Source organism: Diabrotica undecimpunctata, chromosome 5, assembly GCF_040954645.1.
Source record: "Diabrotica undecimpunctata isolate CICGRU chromosome 5, icDiaUnde3, whole genome shotgun sequence".
Lineage (NCBI taxonomy): Eukaryota > Metazoa > Arthropoda > Insecta > Coleoptera > Chrysomelidae > Diabrotica > Diabrotica undecimpunctata.
In genome coordinates, this window is record NC_092807.1 from 32,316,353 (window position 1) to 32,325,876 (window position 9,524).

Here is a 9,524-nt window from a genome sequence, read left to right on the forward strand (position 1 = left end):
AATTTATTTCTTTATTTATATTAACTTATCTGACAATAATTTATTATATCCGTACGTAACAAATTCGCGAGCGCGGGTCTTGAGAATTAACTGTCCCTTCCAAATAAAGTTCCGTTATTATATACCAGTGCCGTTATCTCGAAAACTCTAAAACCTTCGATGGCGAAACGGTAAAGGCAAACTGGATTTCCCTCGCATCGGTTCTGGAAGGTCGCTCAGGTAAATTGAAGTCTCTCGTAAATTCTAAAACATATTAGAATAAAAACATGTTTACAGGTTAAGACTATGACTCATATTTTTACGTAACATTATTTTAACATAATTTTATTTGAGTGTTCTTGTATATGTGTTTTAAATATGTATTTGTTAAAGAACGTTTTTTTAAAAACAATTTTGGATAGTTTTCGCCATCATTTGTAGGGATCAAATGAGTTGCACATTTCATTTAATAAACATCACGACAACTAACCTCAATTAGTGTAAGATGCAAAATAATTCTTTTCTGTATTTTGTACTAATTTTGTTTATTGTAGCACCCTGATGATGCAAATAAAGATTTGCGAAAGCTTGGTTAACTAAAAAGAGTACTTCTTTGTCCTATCTTCCGCTGCACACCCAAATATTTGAGTTTTGTATTCTATTTGATCAGCGTTGATGACAAGCGTTTATCGCTTTTTCAGTTTACTGTGTAATGGGTTTTTACGAGAACATCTACGCTACATATGGAACTGCAGCCGTTGGATTCCTCAAGGGATGGTCGAAGACGAGTCTAAAATTATCCAAAGAAAGAAATAGAAGAATTTTCCTTTTAAAATGTAAGAAATCTGGAATACTTCCGAAACACATTTCACATTGTGCTGTCCCAATTGAGAATTTAATTTACAGGCAAGATACTCACACCCACCTTACGAGAACTTTTATTAACAAATTAGGGTATAAACTTTTAACTATTGAAATAAACATTAATCATAAACTAATAAAATCATTAGAGAATAAACTAAATACCCTTAAGTTAAATATAATTAGTAGTACTAGTGAACATATTTGTAATAATTTTATTCAGAAACAAATGAAACACTATAATTTTTCTTTTCATAAGATAAAAAATAGTAATATTAATAAATTCAACAATTTAAAATCTACTATGTTGAACAACCAACTTATTACTAAGGATGCTTGGATAAAAAATATCTCCCGAGTTGAAATTCCATCAAACGTTATTAAGTTTCTCTCGTTAGGTCCTAAGTTTAGCATTGAACCACGGTTAGGTATTGATTCTCCTATTAAACCGCTTTTATCAGATATTGATTTTATATCATCATTTATTCCGGATCCTGATTGTAGAAATATTGCAATTGCTAGATCGATTAACATAATCACTAATAACTCGTTTAAACGTAGGAGTTCCCCTTCTCTCCTACAAAATCTCTTTGAAGAAACTAAACGCTTCCTCAAATCTCACCCTGAGTTAGTAGTGACTCAATCTGACAAAGGTAATGTTACCGTAATAATGTTGAAAGATGATTACTTTAAACTTTCTCAAGAGATTCTTGATCAGGGTTCATCCTACATAACCCTCCCTAGTGACCCAACTAGCAATATTCAAAATAAATCTAATGCCATAATAAAACGCCTTTGGCAACATAAACAAATTGATTTGAACACAAAAAAGAGACTCTCATCCTATAAAAGTGTTGTTGCTAAATTCTACACCCTCCCTAAAATCCATAAACCTAGCTTAACTATGAGACCTATAGTTTCCTCCATAGGCTCACCAACTGAACATATTGCAGGCTTTCTCACTAATATTTTGACCAAAGCTTATGATTCAAGTAATGACTACTACATCAGAGATTCTTTCCAAGTTGTTGAGTTATTTAACAGAACTGTATTACCACATAATTATGTTCTCGTTAGTCTAGATGTGGTCTCCCTCTTCAGTAATGTTTATTTAAATGCCGTTCTCCGATCTATTCATAAACACTGGAATAAAATTTCACAAGTATGTAGCATCGATTACGATATGTTTATTGAGATGATAGAGTTCTTGTTTAATTCCACTTGCTTCTCTTTCAATAACAAATATTATAAACAAACCTTTGGCACTCCTATGGGAGCCAGTATCTCTCCAATTCTAGCTACATATGTAATGGATGATCTGTTGGATATTATTCTTCAGGTTGTTCCTTTCAATGTTCCTTTTATTAAAAAGTATGTGGATGACATTATTATGTCGTGCCCACAAGGTTTAGAATTTGAGCTCTTAGACATTTTCAATAGCTACGACTCCCACATTCAATTTACTCTTGAAAAAGAGGATCAAAACCAATCTGTTCCTTTTCTCGACACAATGTTTATTAGAGAACCGGATAACATCATTACAATTGATTGGTATAGAAAAAAGTGTAACTCTGGAAGATATCTCAACTACCACTCTTACCACAAGTCAAGCATGAAAATTAATCTAGTCAAACAAATGACCACACGAGTTTGTAAACTAGCTGACCCTGTTTTTAGAAAAAAGAATCTCAACATCCTTTTACAGTTGTTCCTAGATAATTCTTACCCCGAATCCTTACTCAGGAAAATCATCTTTAACACATCCTCTGTTATACTCAACACACAAGTAAACCCTCCCCAAAATACAGGTGCTATGAAAGTTAGCTCTGATTCCCACTCACTGACTAACAATATTCCTAATATATCTTTTGTATCACTTCCATTTATTAAGGACGTCTCTCCCAAATTGACCAGAATTTTTGCTCAATACCTACCAAATGTAAAAATTGCTTATAAAAGCACTCTAGTTGTGGGATCTTTGTACAAGTCATTGAAAGATAAAGTACCAAACTTAGATAAAAGTGATGTTGTCTACAAACTTAATTGTTTGGGCTGTGAAGGTTCTTATATAGGTCACACCTCCCAAAAAGTTTCTAGCCGCTTGACTCTTCACAAGAGTGACATTAGGTTACACCCTGATAGATGTTCTCTAGCCACACATGCTAACACAACAGGGCATTCTTTCGATTTTCCAAATGTAAAAATCCTATCCACGGAGAGCAATTATTTAAAAAGATTGTTTCTCGAGATGGCTTTCATTTTTCAAGAAAAAGAAACTATTAACAAAAAGACAGATACCAATAATTTAAGCAACCTATATTCATTATTGTTAACTTTGGATAAACACGAATCTACTAACACAGACAATTCATCATCAACAATATAAGTTTCATTATATATGAGATATACAGTACCTCTCCTACTTGTTCTAATATAAGTCTTTTTACCTTTTCTGTTTCAAGAAGTTCAGCGTCTATCAGGTATACTATTACCTTTACATTGTTATCATTAAGATCTAACGTTCTATCGTTTTAAGTTGGCAGTAACGAATTCACAACCAATTCTTTTGTTTCTGATAAGAATGTTTATAACCTAAATTTTATATTATGAGATGTTCTGTAATTATTTTAACATAATTTTATTTGAGTGTTCTTGTATATGTGTTTTAAAGTGTTTTAAATATGTATTTGTTAAAGAACGTTTTTTTAAAAACAATTTTGGATAGTTTTCGCCATCATTTGTAGGGATCAAATGAGTTGCACATTTCATTTAATAAACATCACGACAACTAACCTCAATTAGTGTAAGATGCAAAATAATTCTTTTCTGTATTTTGTACTAATTTTGTTTATTGTAGCACCCTGATGATGCAAATAAAGATTTGCGAAAGCTTGGTTAACTAAAAAGAGTACTTCTTTGTCCTATCTTCCGCTGCACACCCAAATATTTGAGTTTTGTATTCTATTTGATCAGCGTTGATGACAAGCGTTTATCGCTTTTTCAGTATATATATATATATATATATATATATATATATATATATATATATATATATATATATATATATATATATATTATATATATATTTATATATATTTGATACAGCTACCTATGATTTTATACAAAAAATTTTAGAAAAACTAGAGCATAACTAAACTCTAATTTCACTATTTGGGAGAGTGAGTCATCGTTTGAAGGCGTAGAAGTGGAGAAAGACGTATGAAAATCCAGTGGCGTACACTCACTTTTATTTCAACGTTAATTATATTATATTGTTTAAATATTATTGTTCAAAATAGGCCACAATATATTTATCTGCAGGTTTTTACTGAAGTTTCCATCTCTATATCCAAAGACTGTTTTCAAAGATATAAATTATAGTTATATTTATTTTATTTGTTTATTATTATATATTTATATATTCTTATATTATTTTCTTTTTTTTTTCTTAACTTTAAAAACGGTCTCTGTAATAGAGATCGAAACGTCAGTAAAATATACATGAAAATAGATGTATTGTGGCTTATTTCCAACATTCTCCCTAAAAATACGGAATGCCACAAGCAAAAAGCCACAGAAAAATAAATATTGCTATCATTTGTATATTTGAACACGATCTCTTTATATAGAGATCGAAACGTCAGTAAATTAAAGATTTCAATTAAATATATTGTTACTTATTCCCAACATTATTTCTAAATATACAGAACGGCAAGCAAAAAGCCATAGAAAAATAAATATTACTATCACTTGTAGTGTGTATATGCAGCGACGGAAGAGGCTGATGAAGACGAGGTAGAAAGATTCTATGGAGAACTTCAGGAAGTATGTGATAAAATCCAAAGAGACGATGCTGTTATAACATTCGGCGCCTTTAATGCTAAGCTGGGGAAAGAAGAAACTTTTGTAAACATATTTGGGAAACATAGTTTGCATAATAAAACCAGTCAAAATGGATTAGGGTTGCACAATTTGCAACAGCAAATAATTATTTAGCTGTCAGTACTAACTTCCAGAGAAAAGATATCCATAAAGGAACATGGAAAATACAGGGAACCAATGAAGCCAATCAAATTGACCACATCCTCAGAGAGGAAGATACTGCAGAGGAAGAATGGAGACAATTAAAAACAATAATAACGGAATCTGCAGAGGAAACTGTCGGAAAAGCCAAAAGGCAAAGAAATGCGAAATGGTCTGATGATGAATGCAGAACTGCAGTAGAGAAAAAAAGGCAAGCTAGGCTTAACCAACTTCAAAGAAACACAAGAAATAGCAGAGAAATTTATAACGAAAAGAGAATATAAGCGACTAGAATATGCAGAAAAAAAAGAGAGGCTTCGAAAAAACAAGTACTAGAAATCCTAGAACATAACAACAGACACGAGAGCAGGAAATTCTATAACAGAATAAAAGAAAACACACAGTCATTTAGACCAAAATTGACAATATGCCAAGACAAGGACGGAGAACTACTAACAGAGAAACAAAAAATTATAATGAGATGGAAAGAATACTTTGAGGAAAACCTAAATGCAGACAATGGAAATGATCAAAACGATGCAATATATTTTACGGCGGAGTAGCACATTGAAAATCCGAGTTATGAGGAAGTACCTGGTTCAAATAATAAAGAAACTAAAAAAAAGTGAAGCGCCAGGAACAGACGGAGTTTCGGCAGAATTGTTGAAATATGGAGGACCCGAACTCTGGGGAAGAATCCATTACCTGATAAAGTTGGTTTGGACCAAGGAGCAAATGCCGGAGGAATGGGCAGTTGGTCTTATACAGCCAATATATAAAAAAGGAGATAAGAGGGAATGCCAGAATTACAGAACAACTACATTGCTAAATGTAATACACAAAATCCTTTCTGGCATTATCTACACTAGATTGTCAGAATACTCCGAAAATATAATCGAAAACAAAGTTTTCAGTGTTTTATTGTTATATAATCGGTGATTATCAAAATGGATTCAGACTAAATAGAGCCACTACAGATTACATACTCATACTAAGAACAATACAAGAGAAAGCTTATGAATACAGCATAGAACTATATAATATGTATATAGACTTTAAACAAGATTTTGATACTGTGAAAAGAGACAAAATGCAAAAAATATATCAGCCTCATAAAAATGACGTTGCAGGGTTCAAAAACCGCAGTTAGAGTAGGTTGAAACCGTCTCCCCTGTGATGAGTATCTACAGAACTTTGACAAGACCCATAGTAACGTATGGTTGTGAAACCTTTGTAATGACGAAAAAAGAGGAAGCTTAACTCAGGAGATTCAAGAGAAAGATACTGAGAAAAGTATATGGCCCGGTGCAAGAGGAAGACGGCACATGAAGAATCAGAAGAAACGACGAGATTAATGAACTGAATGAAGGTTATGAGATTGTAAGATTTATGAAAAGTCAAAGACTGTCATAACTGGGGCAAACCATGAATATAAGATAATGAAGGAGAAGGGCCCAAGAGAGATCTGAATGGAAGGACATAAGCCAGATAGGCAAAGACCCATCCCGGGTTATGATGCCAAAAGGAGAAGCAGTGGCGCACCTAGAATTTTTCTTTGGGGGGTTTTGGTTGGGCACCGAATTTTTTTTTATTTTGAGTCCATAAAATTTGTGAATAACAGTGTCGGAAAAGTGTCCTGAGGGGGGGGGGTTTAACCAGCAAAACCCCTCTCCCCCTAGGTGCGCAACTGACTAGAAGGTTATACCTCTCTGGATGTCTCATTACATGGCCGAAATATTGTAACTTTCGAACTTTTATTGTTTATGTTATATTATTTCTAAACAAAATTTAAAACCCAGTGTGGTGGAGCATGTAGATAATATACTCTCAATATGGTCTCATGGATCAGAGTTGTTGGACACATTCTTGAATAATATAAACGATAAATAAGAAACAATAACATTTACCATGGAAAAGAAATATAATAACACACTACCTTTCCTGGATGTTCTCATCTCTAAAAACGATACTGGATATGACACTCAGGTGTATAGAAAACCAACACACCAACAGATATTTAAATTTCAAATCAAATCACAATACTAATATTAAAAAGGGAATCATTAAATACTTATACGATAGAGCCAAAATTGCTTGTTCTAACGAAAATTCCTTCTTGGAGAAAAAACGTTTGTTAACATCTGTTTTATTAAAAAATGATTATCCTTTATAAATAAGGAATTTTCAACAATCGACCGAATAGAAAAAACAACTTAGAACGAGATCCTACAGCATACACAAGTAATACTACGAGGAAAATAACAATACCATACATAAAAGGATTATCAGAAAAACTCAAAAGGATAGGAAATAAATTTAACCTTTCAACAACATTCAAAACAACACACACATTGAGATCTATTTTGCCTAAAACCAAACCTAACAATGAACAAGAAAGGACAAAGAATTGTATTTATCAAATACCTTGTGAATGCGACCAGTTTTATTTAGGTGAAACATCAAGGCCATTAAATGTTAGAATAAGTGAACATCAATCTTATATTAAAAATAGAGAATTTTATAGATTTAAAATATGTAAACACGTATGGGATAATGAACATAGGGTTCAATGGGATAATTTAACTATAGTCCTAAAAATCAAATAAGCGGCTCTAATTATGCTAAATGAGACAAATTGTGCAAATTCCTCGGCAGAATGCAGTAGGATCTGGTTAACCATATTAAAAGAGGAGGTTAATAAAAGGAAAATACCAGTATTAGTAAGTCAGTAACATTACGAGAATGCATCATATATGTTTTTTAAATAACAAACATAAAATCAGAATTTGCTGTAAAATGTAAGACCAAATATTTACCATGTCGGGATAGTATTATGAGCTTTTTTTCCTCATGATTTACTATGGAATCACTAACAGGAGAATTTTACTGTCATCGTGGCACGTGGTTGTCTTTTTAAAGACAAATTACATGCTGATTTTTTTTTCTGACGGATATTCTTAAGTTGATTTTATGTAATCGAATGAACTATCTTACAATAAAGTCGTCCCAGGAACGCAACTCAGCAATATTGGCAATGACTTTAAAATTGTATAATATATGTCTGAATTGTCAATATAAATGAGTCAGATAAAATTAAATTATTAGAATAATTTTTCACCAAGTAACAAAATTTGTTAAATTTATTAATATTTGTATTTTGAGAACGATTTCTGAAGTGGAAATTGAAACTTCAATAAACTTACTTTAACCTTCAATTGTGGCTTATTCCCATTAAAATAGTAATTACTTTAAAATGCCACAAGAAAATAGCTTCAGAACAATACTTCTCTGGTCCCAAGGTTGTTTCTGAAACTAAACTGTGTTTCGTTTAGTTGCACTTCTATTTTGTTGTAAATATATAATGTTCCAGACATCTATAAATAGCTAAGCATGTTTCAGGTATAATTTGAGGTCGTTTCAGGTACAATTTACGACTAATATCTGCTTTGTACCAATACATTCTCGAAAACAAGTATCTTTCTTTTGTATAAACGGTGTCACTAGATTTAATAACATATCAAATTATTTTGAATCCATTCGAACATAATTTCTGAAGTCATGTGGTTCTAAGACCCCCATTATGTTCATGCTTGCTAGCTTTTGACCCAATGACAAGCGGTCCTTCACTCATCTCGTTCTTGTCTTCTTATATGCATGGAGCCAACCGCAAGAGCTACGGCAATACTATTTTTTTGTGAATTAGTGAACGTGTAATCGCGAGCTTTGGCGACTGAATTTCTTGTCCGAAATCGTATCTTAAATATCGAATCCTCAATTAAGGAAGATAAGCCATCTGCTCACGACTCAAATATGAGCGAATTTTTTAGAACAGTTAAAATTTATAAATTTTTTCATATGGAGCTTTATTAAATATTTGTACTTGGTTTATACAAGAATATTTAAACATTTAAAACAAAATTTGGTTAACACAGAATAACATTTCATCCAAATGCGTTGCGCAGTGATAGTTCTTTACATCTTTTTAGATACTATAATATACAGATATATTATTAATCTTGGAATGCTACCTAGTGTACGCTTGTACCCAAACCTTGTTTGAAAGTTACACCAATCTGCAGTAGTAGGAGCTGCGTTCATGTGTTCGGTAGTTTCATCCTTCGTGACGACACTTTAGGTGTGATATTGGTAAGGCGCTGTGCATTTTTAATCGTTGAGATATTTGAAGTCCAGGGTATACGTGTACCCCAGTGTAGCAGACTATAATATTTTTTGTTCTGACACTAGGAGTAGACACCTTGGACCAACTATGTTACACATATTCTATAAAAATAGAAAGACTCGTCATTGGCCATATGTCTTTTTTATAACCTGCTCAATATTGTGGAATACAACTCGATAATACTTTTGCGTGGTTCTAATGCGCCTGAAAAGAAAATTTTTGCCAACAGAAGGGCTTACCTAAAAAAACTGGCACTTGATTTAGTGAAACCTCCAATGGAAAGCCGTTTGGAATGTTCGACTATGAGGCGTGATTTTTGCGAAACTATTTACAATGTACTAAGAATACCCAATCCAGTAGAAGTACCAACAAGACCGCTTGCTACCACAGGTAGATGTAAATTTTGACCCAGAAGCAAATACCGAAAATTCAGAGTTAGCTGTGCCATGTGCAAAAAATTCATTTGTTTGCAGCACCAAAA